At 39.2% G+C, this 17,819-nt stretch overlaps 1 long non-coding RNA gene across 1 annotated transcript; it reads right to left on the bottom strand.

Moving 5' to 3' along the window:
- Positions 1 to 14,176: 14,176 nt before the first annotated feature.
- LOC124162697 lies at positions 14,177 to 15,257 on the bottom strand. Its single transcript, XR_006865654.1, has 2 exons — positions 14,531 to 15,257; positions 14,177 to 14,444 (listed from the first exon to the last, which is right to left on the bottom strand). It is a non-coding gene; the product is annotated as an uncharacterized LOC124162697 (long non-coding RNA).
- Positions 15,258 to 17,819: the final 2,562 nt, after the last annotated feature.

The raw sequence follows: 17,819 nt of genomic DNA on the forward strand, positions 1-17,819 counted from the left end.
ACTGTTATTTTTGTTGAAAAAATGAAACGAATTACACTGAAGTCAAAACACTCAGTAAAATATCCAGACAACTTTGAATCAGCGATACTAATGTTCCCTCACTCTGAAAATGTAAAAGAGCCGGAACCAATGGAGTATGTTAGTCTTAGCGAAGATTCAGAAAGTAATCAAGAACGTGATAAGGAAGGATTCGGAAACTCGGAGGACCCAAATTTTGGAGCGAGTACATCTGATGGACCTCATTTTATAGCGCAAGAGAATTTAAATGATCAAGTGCACGGTTTAAATTTTATCAAAAAAGTAGGGTGAAATATTAGGACCACGATTGGTCCTAAGATTGGTTGGAAATTGCTGGATCCACATACGAAACTTTTAATGTCTCCATCTCGCCATGACAAATTAGAATTGACTTTTTCTCTAGAAAACCATTTGATTTTTGCAATGATGTTCTCTCCGATATGGATACTCTTAATTTTGAATTCAACACAGATGATTACGTTTGTTCATTTACTCCTCCTAGGTTATATTAAAGACTAATCTCTACCATAATGGCAAAGAGCTCCCATTAATGCTGTTAACTCATTAAACTGAAATGAAAGAATTTTACGAGAATATGCAGTTACTTTTAGAAAAAAAATCACTACCAAAAATATAAATGGAAAATTTGAGGCCACTAAAAAGTAATTGCAATTTGACTAGGCTTACAGCTTGGTTATACGAAATGTTGTTGCTTCATCTGCGAGGGGGATATAAGAGACAGAAAAGAATTATTACTTGAAAGAAAAATTGTCCGGAACATAAAGAACTCGTTCCTGGATCCAAGAATGTCCTATATCAGCCTTTGGTCGATCCAATAAATATTCTTTTTCCACCTCTGCATATGAAATATATAAGGGCTTTTTCAATTTTGTGAAAGCAATGGTCAAAAATAGTGCTGATTTTTCTTATTTGAAACAAAAAGTCCTTCAATTAAGTGAGGCAAAGATCAAAGAAGGAATTTGTATTGGGCCACAGATTAAGGAAGCGCTGAAGGATTCGGAATTTCAACAGCAATTGAGGTCAACGGAAAAAAGCGCGTGGAACGCATTCAGAAATGTATCTGGACATTCTTTAGGAAATATCATGGCTGAAAATTATTATGATCTGGTGGCTAATATAATTAATTGTACCAAAAAATGAGCTGCAATATGATTTTAAAAAATATTTTCTCGACTCACACCTTGCCTTTTTCCACCAAAACTCAGCGCTGTTAGAGATGAACACAGTGAGCGTTTCAACCAAGATGTTTTACATTTGGAAAAATATTACTTACCTAGGAAATTTTAGCAACATCTTACATCTACATCTACATCTACAAATTACCCTGCGAGCCACCTCTAGGGTGTTTGGCAGGGGGTGATCAATCACCAGCATGCAGCATGCATTTGGACTCCCACATGCACACCACACCGTCCAAAAAACGTCCCGTATAATAACAAACTATACTACCATATGCTGTTAGAAATAGAATATAGAATAGAAATTCAGAAACATGCTTCAAGTCTTACATAGGTTAGTAGGCTACACTACAAGTCATGCAATCTATTTACGAGGTCTATTGCTGCCGTTATAATCTCTTATTGATCGAGGAAAAAATGACATTCGAAATCTGTCTGTTCTGCAATCTATCTCTCTTATTTTATTTATATGATCTGATCTTCCGTAGTACGTTGGCGTCCGCAAGAAATGGTTAACTTCGTCAGAAAAGACACTGCTCTTGAATTTATCTAAAAGGTTTAGTCTATTTTTCAATCTACGGTCCGACAGAGATTCCCATCCGAGTTTATGTAAGAGGTCAGTTACACTAACAAGACTATCGTAACGACCTTTCACATACCTGGCAGCTCTTCTTTGCACGCGTTCTAACTCTGTTATTAAGCCTTTTTCATGAGGGTCCCAAACACTGGCAGCGTATTCCAAATGTGGTCTAACGAGGGAAAAGTAGCTAATTTCTCTCACTTTGTCGTCGCACTTTCCTAGTATTCTTTTAACAAAACCCATTTTACGATTAGCTTGACCGATTATTTCTCGAATATGTTTATTCCACGATAGATCATTATTGAGTCTAACCCCTAGATATTTCACGGATTCAACTGCTTTTAACTGGGTGCCCCGAATGATATAGTTACGCTGTTAGTAGTTAGGATGTCGTTGAGTAAGGGACATTTTCCCACATTCTTCCTTATTTCAAGCTCTTCTTTCTTGTCCATATTTTTTCCTTTGTTCTCGAAGTGAAGAATCTCCGGTATGAAGTCGCTTACATGTTCTTCTTCCCAAAGATGTTTTGCGAAGTGGGATTGTGAAATATTGCAGTACCGGTAACCGATTAAACCAAAGAAATGGTGAAACTCTGTCACATTATATTGAAATAAAATTTTATTGTAACCAGAAGTGAATATCTTGTGTTTTTTAATTCTCCATTGCTTTTCATAGATAACAGCCAAAAAGTTATTTTTCATTATTTTTAAAAGTGCCTTTCTTGTTCTCTGAATTTGCATTAGGTTTCCAAACCCCGTTACTAACACGAAAGGAATGCAGAGCAACAGATATTTTGTCATTTCACAGATGTTGAGTGTCATATTGTCTGTGATTAAGGGTCTCCAGCAAAGTATTCGTGGTGGATTTTCATATATTTTTTAAGAATGGACATTTCGGTCAAAGCTCTAATGGAATTGGTGGTTCACCTTGCCCGTTGGCCCTAAAAGTGTTTCTATCGTAATTTTTCGATGGTCTGCAATGCAATTTGTCACGACCTGCGTCTGCTCATACGTGATTTTTTGATGATATCTTCCGCAAGTCACTGCTAATTATTGTTTTATTCAACTTTTATCCTATAAGTAAGAATTGAGGAGCAAAATTCGTTCATTTGTCAAACTTTTAAGGTGAATTAACGAAGGACACATCCGTATTAATCCATAAATACCACTAATTGTCTTTATCGACTGCCAACAACTCTTGCCGAAATATTCGTCTGCTAGGAACAGTTGCCGCGGAATTGGAACACCGCACGCCCTTGCCATTGGCTACACCATTTTCGGGCTGGAGGAACTCAGAATTTTTCATACAAACGTCACTTCCGCCGCATCGCTCCTTACCGACCCCCTGACATGTACTCTCCGCCCGGCGGTGACTTTCCGACCGTCCCACTCGTAATCGCAAGGGGCGGTATGATACCGTATACCGAACGAAAACTCCGCCCGGCGGTAGCGTACCGCCCGCTCGTTCGTAATAGGCCCCTAGGTACAGCATTACTACCACACATTATATAAGCATTGTCAACAACTTATCCAATATCGTTTATCTAAATCTAGCAATAAGTCGTAATTTCCGCAAATAAAAAGATTGAGAATGACGACAACAAACTGTGCCAATGGCTGCTATTCTGGATAAGCGTTGCAAAAAATAGCATATGCTATTCTGCGGGTCATTATTGCAACGACCCCGTATTCAGAATGAAGCGTAGTAATAATTTTGTGCGGAATAGCAGCATGCTATTTCTTGCGCGAGCTATTTGGAAGCTCCGCCCCTTCCCGTATGAAAAACTTTCTGAACAGTTTGCGCAACCAATGAGGGAGAAGATATTTTATATATTTTTCTGTATTTTATGGAATATTGACTTGCAATTACAAATAATTGCTTCATTTGCATTTAAAAATTATATTAAACCGTGGATTTATATAATACGCTTTGAAAATCTCGTTTAGGAAATCAGCTGATTGTTGTTGTTTTGATAATATCACAATGGCTTCAGACAGGTGGGTTAGGTCATAATTTTACTGTTATAATGATGATTTATCGGGCATAAATATTGAATCATTTACCTATATCCGATCGGTCCTTTATCGTGAGATATATGTTATGCGAAATAATCATTGAAACCTAAATATGCTTGATTTTCTTCGTAATTACAAGCCTAAGACAATTAATTGTCTTAGGCTTCGAAGTCTGTCTGTTCGTTGCATGTCAAAATAAATATGTACCAACTTTTATTGCGTTGATCGTGACGATATAGCTTTACTGTATGAACTAGAAGCTTTCGTTTCTAATACTAGCTTTATATTATATGACTCCCTAATTTCAATTCATTCTCTGTTTAGGAAATGAAGTAGGTGGCAACGTCACCGCTGTGCTTTCATGTAATATGATGGAATAGTATCAATATTTCAGCTGCAGATTTGGAAAAAGCAGAGGGATGTGATGGTGAATTTGAGGATGGATGGAACAACTGTGAAAAAGTGAATCGTGTGGAAAGTGCTGTTGTGTCACTTATTATTGTTTTCGTATCAGCTGATTTTAATATTCTCACTGAAATTTTTGATAGACCCTGAACTGTGCCGATATACTGAAACTTAATTGTGTGAATAACTTACTTGCCTATAGAGGAAACAATTTGTATTGAATTCCACATGATATATATAGCATTAATGATGTACATGGATATTCCATTAAACGTTTGTGGCGAATCATATTTGTTCGGAAACTTTATTGGTGTTCGGAGAAATCCTTTGTTTTCAAGCAAGTAATTCAAGTCGACTGCCCGTGTTATAAGTTTGTAAATTTTAAGTTTTAATTGTAGAAGGTAGCGAATAGTGGGGAAAATAATTTCGACTCGTTGCATGTTTTTGTATATACTGTCCAATTGAGGAAATGAGCGGCTGATCAAAGTATATGGTATTATTATGGTAATATATGGTTTTCATTGAAAGCTATAACTGTTATTACATTTGGCGAGTTAGTGTGTTCACACAAGCTTGAAAATTTTCAAGAATCGACCTGATAGCCTACATTGAGGATATTTTTAGTAGCAAGTCAAGTGATGAAATAAAATTATGAGTTGTAAATATGAATAAAACACGGAAAATTTGGGCTAATCGTAGTAATTCTTTGCATTAATGTTATTGTTTTCGTACTGTCGATGAAGCAAGCTTGAGCTTCATATATTAAGCTCGAATGTTAATTTCTAACCAATTCACTTAAGTAGTGAAATATTCATCACTTATGCTACTATTATTTAATTAAAATAAAGCAGATAACATTTTATTTTTTGCTATTATTCCATTTTTCAATGCTTGATTAGGTTACTTTAACCTCAGAAAAACAATTCGACATCGCAATGCGCACGTTTTCAGGGTTGCAATACCGAATAGCTCGGCCTCGAAGACTGCGTAATATTATAGCAAGCCTACCGGTTGCAATTCGCCGTTCAGAATAGTGAATTGCTACGGGCCTATGCTATTCTGAGAATTACGTCTTCCGGTGTAGTAAAAACACGAATTGCAACCGTTCTGAATACCAAATAGCATAGGCGTTGCAATACGCTATATTATAGCAACATCGGTTGCAATATCGGAGAATAGCATAATGCTATTCCATCCAGAATAGCAGCCAATGAGTCTTCACTTGTTTTTACCCTTCTCTCATTGGTGGAGACACGTGAAACTTCGGATATATTCGGATTTTCCCTGTTTGGGAAGGAAGGGGAACCGTACCGACTGGTTTGAAACCGACGACCTTACAGAATCGCTGAAAGTGTCGTCGTCGGTGCGGAATCCGTTGTCGGTACGGTTTGATGTCCAGTCGGTGGGCTTGAAAGGGAAACCGACCGGTGCGGCACCGACGAAATACAGAATACGGCCCCAGAGTAGAATCGCTCGAAGCCATACGTATGTCTCGAGGCCGTAGATATGGTCGATTTCGACTTATGGCCGGGCCATACGATTAGTGGAATAACCCTGTAGAGGAATTACTAACCATTAGCAATTTTTTTATGAATAAGCATGCACATTTTTCTAGTTTGCGTAATATTTCTTTGACTGTGTGGTGTGCATGTGGCGGTCCTCTTGCATGCTGCATGTTGGTGATTGGTCACCCCCAGCCAAACACCCTATAGGTGGCTCGCAGGGTGTTATGTATGTAGATGAAGTTTAAATGCTTCATTCTCCGCTCCGTCCTAACCCGGCCGCCGCCATTTAAGTCGCTCCTTCATAAACCGGCCGAATCCGCCCGGCTTGTTTGGGGCAGCCTTTTCAGCCCCAGCAAGGAAAAACGGATTTCCATCAGATTTGACACTGATTTCCAACAGGTTTGACGCACTGATTTTCTTCTCCTTTGAATCTGTTTGGAAAATTGAAACAGCTGGAAATCAGTAGGAAGACAGTGGGAAATCAGTTGTGAAGGTCCAACATGGCGGCTGTTTTCCCACTCATTTCCATGAATGTGGTTCGACTCTGGTTTCCACTGTTCAACAGATTTGAATCCGGTTTCCCCGTTTAAGCTATTTCGAATCTGTTTTCCACCTTCATACCTATCTGAATCTTGTTTGCGACTCGATTCTCACCTCCTATGACCTGCTGATGCATAAGTTAACTTCAGATACAAGAGTTAACTGCTGATACCCTAGGCGGAAATAATTATTTCCGCCAATTCCAAGTTTCGCAGAGCTGCACTCAACCAACGTTTCTAACTTCACATGCTACATCTCTATCATCAATCTGGATGTATATTCAGCTGAAAAAAGTTTACAAAATACAGCCTAACAAAATGAACTTCATGTAAGTCTCCCACCACAACAAAATAACACAGGCTCTATTAACGTATTTATTAAGAATGCACAAACCCTGTTGTAAGTACATATTCAATTGAAAATACATAGTCTGGTAAACTACAACAAAAAAATACATAAATTTGGTAAACTTCTGAGGCAGAATACACTTAAAATCTCAATTTCATGCGTTAGAAATAATTTAGGGAAACACAGAATAGGGTTGTTCAAGCCTATCAGAACGGTCTAAAAAAACGAATGTATATCACTTCTGATGTAATTTCATTTTGATTGGGATGAATGATAGATGCGTTGAAAAAGTAATGATGGAGTTATTAGCAATCAAAATTCGAACAATTTTAAACGCCGCCAAAAACGGTCGGCCATCTTGAAATAGAGGTGATGACGAAACAAGCCTGTACGGCTGGCCTGTACCCTCGATCGCTCGATGCCAAGCTGAGCACTCTGCATGCCGACTGGACATTTGCCAAGGTCATTCCTTATTTTGAAATGGCCTATGTTGTGCATGAAGCTTCCGGATGGATCAAGGCGACATAAAATCCATTCTTCAAGTTAGGCAGGCAACGTATGTAGTGTAATTGTTGACAGGAATTGAAAGTTTTGTATAGCTGCATTTGCAAGGAAACTACCTACGTGCAGTGAACTTTCATTTTGCCGCTAGTGCAAGTGAACAAAATTTGTGCCCTTAATGTACCCCTGAGTGAATTGATTGCATATAGACGATGAAGTAAAGAGTGAAGCGACAAGTGAAGTGAGTTGTGAATGTAACATCTTCGACGAAATTATTTATTTCTTCCATGCTGGTTCAATCAACCCTATACATTTCGATCTAAGGTATCTAACTATTGCGAAGGATATGTTTCATATTTGAGCTAGTTGTACTTAGAGGATACATCGAACGTATATTAATTTTCATTCGTTTGTTCGCCTCTAAGTTCTGTTTGATTTTATTACCTATTGCCAATTCATTTGGAGCATTCGTCAGTGTTTACATTTCACGAATTTCGTTGCGCTGTTGTTTGTTTTGGTCATATTTTGGTTACGGTAATAGTGAAAGTGAAATTGGAAGTTTTTTGATGTTACAATAACTGGTTTAGCTAGTTTAATAATTTGTTTCAGCCTATTCATTTCATTGTCTTCGTAATGTCAATGTAAAATAACGTAAACTGATTCTAAGTCGTTAGTGATGAGTGGTAAGTGAGGTGTGGAGAATCCTTACGAACTTCAAGGAGTGCAAATTCTTTTGTGTGTGCAGAGTGATTGGAAAACCGATTGTCATGTTTTATTAGTGTTACATAATAGTGTTTTATATTTATTGTGAGCCAAGTTTTTTATTGAATCAGTTGATTTGGAATATACTTATTATACGTATCAAAAAGACAGCTCGTGAAATGTGTGCGTTGTAGTGCTATTTGTGATATGATGAGCAATAAATATGTACAAGTAAGGGTAATTTTGCTTATTATTACTCTTATTAAAGGATAAATTTGGATTTTCTTTAAACACTGATCTGGCGGCAGACGCTGGAGATCTTTAAAAAAAAGTGGAATAACCCTGCTGAGCCACTTCAAACACTGCAGTAGGGCATCTACAGGCTTGTGACGTCACACACCAATTCAAGATGGAAGTAGGGCTTTTTGGCGTCACGTAAAATTTGTCACTGTTTAAAGCCTTCTCTAAACATGTACAATGAAGAAAATAGCATAATATTATTGTCATTGCTCCTTCTGAAGCACGATCTTTCGATTTCTTAAATAAAAAAATATGGTGAACAACCCTATTTACAGATGAAATCTCATTAGAAGGAGAGTTAGACAAACTAGTTGTGCTTTTTGTAATTGTTTATCAGTTCTTGAAAAGTCATCGAAAAGCAAACGTTTTGCCAAGAGTAACAGAACAGTCACTGCACCAGAACAACAACAACTTACATCAGATTCCACAATCTTGAATTATCGAAGAGCACAAATTTTTCCGTGATTAACAGAAAAATCACAACACTAGAAAATATTTCAGATGCCTTTATGAAAGAAAGACTTCTTTACGTGACTTATGAAAATAATTCTGGTTCAGAATTAAGCCAACGATATCTGTATGTTACACTACAGAAACTTGCCATTAATGTTTAAATACATGAACACGGTCGTTTCACTTAGCACAAACAAACCAGCAAGATACACAATACTCTGAAAATCCTGGTAGGTTCTCTTCGGCGACGTAACGCAAGTACATATTATTCATATTGCATACAAAAATATCAGTAATCGCTCAAAATCTGTTGACACAAGATAAATTATTCAATGAAAACACAAAAGATCGAAATCACATCAGGCTTCCACTGTCGCTTGAAGACTTAAGAGATGCACGAATGGCTTCATTCAACGCTGCGGGAATTTAGCACTGGTTAAATAATACGGATATGATTATTTTTTCTCCACGCCCTATTACTTTAGCACAAAACAGACCACAAGCACGTAAACATTCAGCACGGAATCGGCGCCTATCGGCGTTGCTACTTTGGTTTGCTATCTTTTGTAGTTAGGTGGCAGTTAGGGATGGGCGGTTATGAGAAAAAAACCGGTGTTAGGTTAACCGGTTATTTTGAGTGATAAGAATACCTTAGTATAATAACCGGACGAAAAAAACCGGTTATATTCAGGTTATATAACCTAAAGCATTGCGTGTTGCATATCTTCTATTCTTAAAAAAACCTATCGCATTTTTGAACTTCGTCTTCCTTCTTCGTGGTGTAGTTTATCGTAGAGTCTTACTTGTTTTTTATTAGATAAGAAAATTAAAAACCGGTTGTTTTTCGATGCCATTTACCTGAGAATTAAATTATTTTTGCCATAACCGAAAAATAGCCCGAGAAAAATAATCTGACTCTTTTGATTCCCGCACTCTCTCGCGAACCGTTGGAACTACCAGCACTTTTGCCGCTGCCACTGGATGAGGTTTTCCTGCGCCTCTACCGGCCACAGAGAACATTAAAACCGGTGTATTTTGATGCAATAGAAAAACCTAGTGGCCGGTTAAAACCTAGGCCACGAGTACTCGTTGGCATAACTGATGGCAGGCGGAAGAGAAAAAACCGGATGAGGGAGTACTCGTTGGGGAAACCTATCGCTGTGGGAAGGTTTTTATCAATGGAAAAACCTAGTGGCCGGTTAAAACCTAAGCGACGAGTACTCGTTGGCATAACCGATGGCAGGCGGTTATGGCAGGTTACAGGTATAGGTTTTTTCAATGCATATCAACTAGTAAAAACTGTAACGAGTACTTGGTTATTCTCAGGTTATTGCAAAATAACCTGAGGAAAATAACCAAGGCGTTGGAGTAGATATTGCGGAAGTTAAATGGATATGAAGTACATGAAATATTATATTAGTTTGCGAAAGCATGCCTGCCATGTGACCAAATTCAATAATACAAATATGAATATTGAAAATTCGGGGGGGAGCCGGTACCCCCTTAGCTGTTTATACAATCAGGATCGAAAGGGTCGTAGTTCCCCATAAAATTTCGGGGGGGGGGGGGGGTGGGGGGGGTTGTTATGGACCCCCTAGCTTTTAATAAACTTAGTTATATTCAAGCACAGTCATGGTTAGGGGGTTCTGTCCCCCCCGGGAGGACCGTAGTCTCGTTAGAAAATCTGGGGGGTCAGACCCCCTTAGATCTCTGTTATAAATGTTGTTATGTTAAAGAATGTCTGCGACATCGGAGTGGCTAGGGAGTCTCACGGGACCCGGCCGCCTATAAAAATTCTGGGGGGGTATGGTCGCGACGCGTCGGTCACAAGCTGGATCAGGGAAAGACTCCACAAACAAGAAATCAGCTCACAAGAAAAAAATTGCCAAAAATTATTTACGAGTATTTTCGTTCAATATCTATTTCAAGTAGAGTATTCAAAATCAGACGTATTACAGAAAACAATGATGATAACTAATGATCCCACAGGAAACATTACCAACTAAATACCAGCAGTATAATTTTTCTAAATCGGCCATGTCCCACTAGACATGCGTCCAACAAGAGGGCCCGAGCAGAAGAGAGGCTTGGGTATTGCACGACGAGACAGGATTGAGGGGAGAGGTTTTTCCAAGGAGCGGAGGGGTAGTCAGGGCGATGTTCATCCGCTACGTCACTGCCCCTGTTGACAGGATGCTCCGCAAAACATCATCCCTGGGTTGGAGTGAACAGCGTACCAGCAGGAATTTTCCCCTCAAACTTCTGGGTTGGAGACATCAGTCGAATCAGAGGGATATTCATTGGAACACAAGGAGGGGAGAGACATAGTGGGGTGAGGTGTTGGAGGGAGAGAGAGTTGTGATAGGACTATGGTAATAATTCTCACTCCAAACTACATACAGAGACTCATCACCCATTTCCCCTTGCTTGCCAATGAGTCAGTATTCCTCCGCAGTAGTCCTATAGAAGTCTTGCATTGCAGGTAGGCTGGGTTTCGGGGCTGGGTTTCTGGGTGCTGGTTTCTGGATGCAGGGTTTTCTGGAGACAGGGCCTTTGTGGAAGGGCCTTTGCGCGAAAAACCTTAGTGCGAAAAGTCCTTAGCGGGAGAAGTTCTGCGGATAAGTTCGGAGGAAGTTCGGAGGAATTCGGAGGAATTTCTGGGGGGGGGGGGGGGAGTACCAGAAATTTTGGGGCGGGGGAACACTAAAAAATGCCACAGTCATGTAATTCCAAAATATTTGACATTCATATTTCAATGTATCATATGTTATGTTGACTATATAAACAACGTTATAAGGTACAGTCACTTTCAAAAGTCGGTCCCCACGGCTAGCACGAGGAACTACGTTTTCTGCTGGCCTCGAATTTGGAGTATTGCCTATGCGCTCCATGACTTGAAGCGGCCCGTTAGACTTGCTCGCGATCTTAATATCCATCAAGGTCTTTCCATTGCATTCTTCCTTTATCCCCTGCTACCCTCCACGCGCTACCACCGAGGAGAGGTCACAAGGTAAATAACGTTCTCAGTATGGTGATTTCCACTCTGGGAAGTAGTGTGGCGAGTCCTCGAAAATACAGAGGCAATGGATCGTCGGGCCAACGCACATTTAAGCGCAGCTCAAAGGGGACAAATAGCCTCCTTATATTTTGACAGCGGGAAAACTGTGTTACAAATAGCCGCGGAATTAGGAGTTGATAGAAAAACTGTGTACAAGTGGATTAAAAGAGAAGTTGATGGTGACGAGACATTAGAGACTAAAGCAAAAAGCGGACGTTCAAGAAAAACTACCAGGCAGCAAGACGAAGACATGAGGGAGATGATTCGACAAAATCCCTTATCTATTGGTGGTCTAGCGGGGATGAACATTCACGGTGATTTAGGTTGTAGCTATGCGACGGTAAGATGCCGAATCATCGAGGGTGGGATTAAGCATTACAGGGCTGCCAAGAAACCCTCTACCAGCGAAATACAACGTGAAGCCCGTTTACAATTTGCTAACTATTACATTGGTATGCCCCAAACGTACTGGAACCTCGTGATATTCTCAGACGAGAAAACTTTCAGAAGCAACCAGCACGGGAAGGTGGAGCTTTGGAGGCCGAGAAATACAAGGTAATGATTCTTTTAGCTTGAGATAGCATGTTAAATTTATTGGAATTGCGTAGTATTAAGATGAAATGCATAGCATTTTCCGCTCTCAGCTTTATTTTTCTTCCCTCTAAATAGGGCGACGACAGCAAAATAAAAACAAGCTGTTTACAAATAACAGTTGTAACTTATACTGCCTGCATAATTTTTGACACCAAAGTTCATGATGAGAATCATTTTTTTAATATTGGTCATTTTTTACAGGTATAATGAAGAGAATTTAATAAGAACAAAAAATCCTGGTCACATCAGTCTGAGTTTCTGGGGAGCAATATCTGCGGCTGGACCAGGACCGCTTGTTAAAACCCCAGCCAGAATGAACGCCGAGGATTATGTCGAGATTTTAAGAACTTTCTTATTGCCCTACATAGAAGAAGTCGTTCCTGAGAATGAGGAGGTGGTTTTTGTGCAGGACAATTGTCCGATTCATAAAGCTAATGTAACCAAGCATTTTTTTGAAGAAAATCCACGCCTCAATGTTTTACCTTGGCCTTCTAACTCGCCGGATCTTAACCCCATCGAAAATGTCAGGGGAATAATTACGAAGGAATGGGATTACCACGGAGAGAAGAGCTCAGAGGCGTTAGAGGCCCATTTACAGGATACATGGAATTCTATAGGCAGACGTCCCAGATTATTAGAAAATATAATTGACTCCATGCAATCACGGTTACGGATTGTAATAGAAAAAAATGGTGATATTACTAAATATTAAAGATGTTTCTTGAAGTATGCGCATTTCATTTCTAATATAGCAACGCAAAACGAAATGTTTTGTTCATTCCTCACATTATGAAATCCTGATTCCTTTTCAGCAATTTTCGTGGCAAAATGAACGTGCGCTGAACATCAGAATATATCATCATATGCCCCAAAGGCGTTATTCCGTCTTCAGTGTCTGCTTTCACTGGTGAATTTTCATTTTCCTAAAAGCAGATTTAGCTAACAAATGAGATTTTTCTGACAGCCTTCGTCGACATGACTATGGTGCTTGTGATTCTTCCAGAGGCGTTACATCTGGAAGAATTTAGATTAAAGTATATCATTCACTTTTACTTATCCTTAAGCTATTAGTAAAACCTCCTCTTGATCTCCTCTTAATATTTACTCGTAGAAATTTAGGATCGATATGGCAAAAAATTTGCAGCCAGAAAAAATCACGTTACGTGATAAATAAATGAAGTGGCAATTTTGCACTTTAATAGTAATGGATTCTAAATCTATTTTCCACAGTCATGTAATTTTGAATACCTAGACTTGAGGACAAGAGGACATATGTTATCCACTATTATTATTTATATAGTATTCTACCGATTGAGGTAGGTTTCCATGGAGTATTTAAGAAGTGATCTGAGAGCCTACCTTTCCTTTCAGCACTGCCTTCTTTAACACTAGAACCGCGGACTTTTTCGTATACCTAGAACCGCGGAGGGGGTCATTTTGACCCCTCGTCATTTCTTGCCATATTTTTAGTATTTTGGGTTTCTTTTGGATACTGCACTATGTGAAATGAATTATGTGAGATTTACAATGAAATTTGAATGATATATGGGCGGTATAAGCGCTAGATAGGCTACCCGCCTTGCACAAATAATGCGTTTTTCACATTTTTACTATATGTTCGGCTGAGGATGGGGAAAAAATTTAAATTTATTTGAGAAAAAAGAAATACTTTTATTGGTTCAGAGAAGCATACAGTAATGAAGAATTTCAAGTCAAGCAAAAAAGTCAAGCTTCAAGTTCCTTGCTCCGTACGTGCATATAAAACTGCAATGAAAGCTTCCAGTTCATCCATAGATACCGACCAGTCCTTGTCCCCAATTTCTTCACGAGCCCGATTTTCCGTGCACATCTTCATGTGCTTCAGCATAGTTGGAGTTATCACCAAATCCCATGCTGAGCGAACATCACCCTCAGTGAAGAAGAAGATTGAAGAATAGCACGTCCCTGGCGAGAACCACCTCGTCCTCGTACCTGTCCACGAGGAGCGGCAGCAGCAGACTCAAGCGGCTCGTCGTCTTCAGCTGGTGCGACTACAGCATCGCCACGTCCTCGATGGCCCCGAGCACCACGGCAGAGGCCCTGGGCAGTTCCAGGGCGACCCCGTCCCTTGAGCAGGAACTGTGGACACGACTTGGTTCACGGGAGGCTGTATTTGGGAACCACGTCCACGTCGTAGTGTGCGGGTGGTTGGCGGCTGATAGGGAACGTACTCCTCACCTTCATTACCTTTATCCAAACAAAATAAATGCTTTATGAAATAGATTTGTAACAATTATGAAAGAATGCGAGTAAAATAAAAATAGGAAACTTACCAGTGTCTTCGCTTGAATCTTCAGTCAAGGACTCTTCACTTTCTTCCTCTGCGTCAACGCCGCCGTCATACACTACAACAGGATCATCCTCCGCCTCAGAGCAATCCTCAGGCACATCCTAAAGTTGCTAGAGAATACGAGCGACCTGTTCTGCGGTGTATCCCTTTGATCGACGCATCGCTGGGCGTTGACCGGAGTATCACCCTTGAAACGGTATTGCCCTTCGTTCAGCGCTGAGCGATGCAGCGCAACAATCGAACGGGTGAGACGAACTGCCGCGCAAACTGATGAATTCGGGTGAATTGCGAAGTATTACATTGTAATTCATGTAATTGAGCTGACAACTACAATGACGCCACATTGGTAGGGGAGGCACGGTAGGGGAAGGAAGGAGCCTTGAGTGGGGGTTGCCGAGGAAAGGGGGGTGCCCGGAAATTTTCGCCTAGGTCCATTTCTACGCGGCTCGACTCTCACATTCTTTCAGGCGTCCGCTGGGCGGGTTGCCTTTATCTGCGGCCTAATAAGAAACGACAGAGGTAATCCATGCCATTCCCACACATTCGACCTTCGAAAATTACGCTTGCGGTGAATTTCTGCAGCGAAAATATAAAGTTCGGGAACGACAACAGAGCAGGGGTCAAAATGACCCCTACCGCGGTTCTAGGTATATTGTTGTCTAGTGTTCACAAAAGTAGTCCTAGAGCGTCGGAATTTTGCAAGAATATGCCTTTATACAATTCATTAAAAGTCAGAAAATGTCAGGTTTGTGAAAAAAAAATTAAGTGCGAAATTTACATGTTGAAAATCGTAAGGGGTCAATTTGACCCCCTCCGCGGTTCTAGTGTTAAGTTATCCACTGTATTATTCAAATAATAGCATAAAGCTAATAAAAGTTTGTGGAATATTGATATCCAAGTGAAAAAAACGAGACATAATCATCATCACACATATCACACATGATAATGGCGAAGTTTCACCACATCAAAGAGCGAGATATATTTTTTTACAGTGAAGTGCGATCTTTTGAAATTAGGTAATTATAAATTTGCTATTCCTGCAACTTTTCACATGTTACACATATAAACCATATTTTTGAAAAGAATCAGCTTATTCTACTTTCAATCTGTTGACAAATTTAGTGTAAAGTATACAGTTTTTATAAAAATTTCGAAAAATATGGTAATTTTCCATTCGCGATTTGCTGGGGGAAATTTTTACTGTTTGAAAATATTTTCATCACATTGGGTGCTATTTAAACATTGTAAGGGTATAATTATGTATGATTCGTCTGTAGAATTGAACCGGGATATTTTTCATTTGTTCACATAATTAAAAATTTTAAAACTTAACAAAGTCCTGGGTGAGGCCTTTGGACACCCCTAAAAAAATCCTCGGAGTGCGAGGTGGCCTAGGGAAAGGAACTGGCCCACTACCCTGAACATGTGAATATTGTACGCATGTGGCTTTGTCTAGGGTGAGCTTTAACCTTACCTAGCCAAACCAACCTCTGGTTTGAAGCACTGAGTGACCGAGTGTCCACATTTTCATTCAACTTTACATCCCCAACAATTTATGCATGATCCAAACTGAATTTTGGTGAATCCGTGAAAATGATTATGTATACTAAATCACATAGTTGGAGTACAAACGTCACCGGCATAACATCATTATATTTCATTCAAACTAAACAACTCCTAATCATATTCTCAACCTTTCCTGCGACATAAAAATATTTAACACTCATTGGGAAAATTAGCTGGCAAAGTGTTCCTAAGTTTGAAAAATTATTGGCAAGATAATGTGAATACTACATCGTTACAAATTAATATTGCAATAATATAAAACCTCTTTGCTGAAATACTCGCATATTTATGTAAATACTTATTTCAAGCAAAGATACACTGAAAATCTGTATCCATTTTAATGGTTAATACTTATCCGTTGGTCTAATTCGTAATTTATAAACCAGCTTAGTTGACATTCCGTTGGCCGCACTTTCTCATAGTAGGTGGTTGCCGGGGATATTTCATATGCCGCAATTTTCTATTTTACCCATTCTTCCCTGAAGATCTTGGTATTTCTCACCCTCTGTAACGCTCAAATAGTACTCAGCTTGAATAACAGGTCCACAATTTGCCTTTTCGCAATACGAAGTAACGCAGTAGCCTGTTAACAAATTCATCTGATGTATTTCTTGGAGTTTAATGTATGTATTTTTAAGTGTTCCAGTATATAAAGTATATAAAATATTTTCAAAAGTATGTTAACAGCAAACACTTTGAGTTGTCGAGGGTTAAAATTTCAAAATAATCAAATACATCTAAGAACAATGAGGGGCACATCCAACGCAAGAATTTTTCTCGGTAAATACGATATTATATTATCTCAACAATTTAAAGTGATTTGTCTGTACAGAATATGGTAAATACCATCGGATGGAGTAAAAATAAACTGGTGTTCCTTTTTCACGAGAATAAAAATACTTGGCATTCAATATACGCCTAAGAAAAGAAATGCCTCTTAAGGGCACGTTGGACGCAATTTTTGCTCTCGTTTCTGGTTCTATGCCAAATTTTACTCAACCGTTTTATATCACTCAGAAATCTTTCCTCTTAAGCTGGTTTTGGCTATTACAAAATTGCTACTACTTAATATGCATATTTTTCTGAAGAATTACAATTATCTGAAAGACTATTTTTCCAATGGAATTTTATAAGATAAGTGGCCTTAATAGGATAATAGCCATACCTAACTGAATTGTTTGCCAAATGATAAAAATCAAACTTATGTCCCTTCAACAATTTATCTTGTCCAATATCCACGACAGTAATAAGAGGGGATTTTCAAGGTATAGGGACAACTTGTAGCTTGACGAAACTATTAATGACGGGATAGCTTAAATTTCAAGCACTATAATTAGAAAATAACCACAAGTTTTGGTCACCGAAACGGGTAAAGCCGGATACAAAAGGTAATCATGATTACATCAAGGTGTATTGAGTTCAAAAAGTAGAAATACTATTTTCATAATGCATCAAAAATGGTTTTCTCACATTTTCGTTGGACTCAGCCTTGCGGCGACCCGAAGGGAACTCCAAAAAATTTTCTCTAATACCTCATAATGCAAAAGTCCAACTAAACCGTAATTCCCTCTCGGCTTCCTTCGAGGGTGAACATTTTTGGGTATGGGAGGTTCTGGTGTTCTCGAGTTCTGGAGTTATTTGGTTGGGGGAGGGTATGTGGGTTCTCGAAGACTTCCTAGTCAGAAAATATTGCTTGGGTCTGTTGG

The sequence above is a fragment of the Ischnura elegans genome, chromosome 7, assembly GCF_921293095.1.
Source record: "Ischnura elegans chromosome 7, ioIscEleg1.1, whole genome shotgun sequence".
Classification (NCBI taxonomy): domain Eukaryota; kingdom Metazoa; phylum Arthropoda; class Insecta; order Odonata; family Coenagrionidae; genus Ischnura; species Ischnura elegans.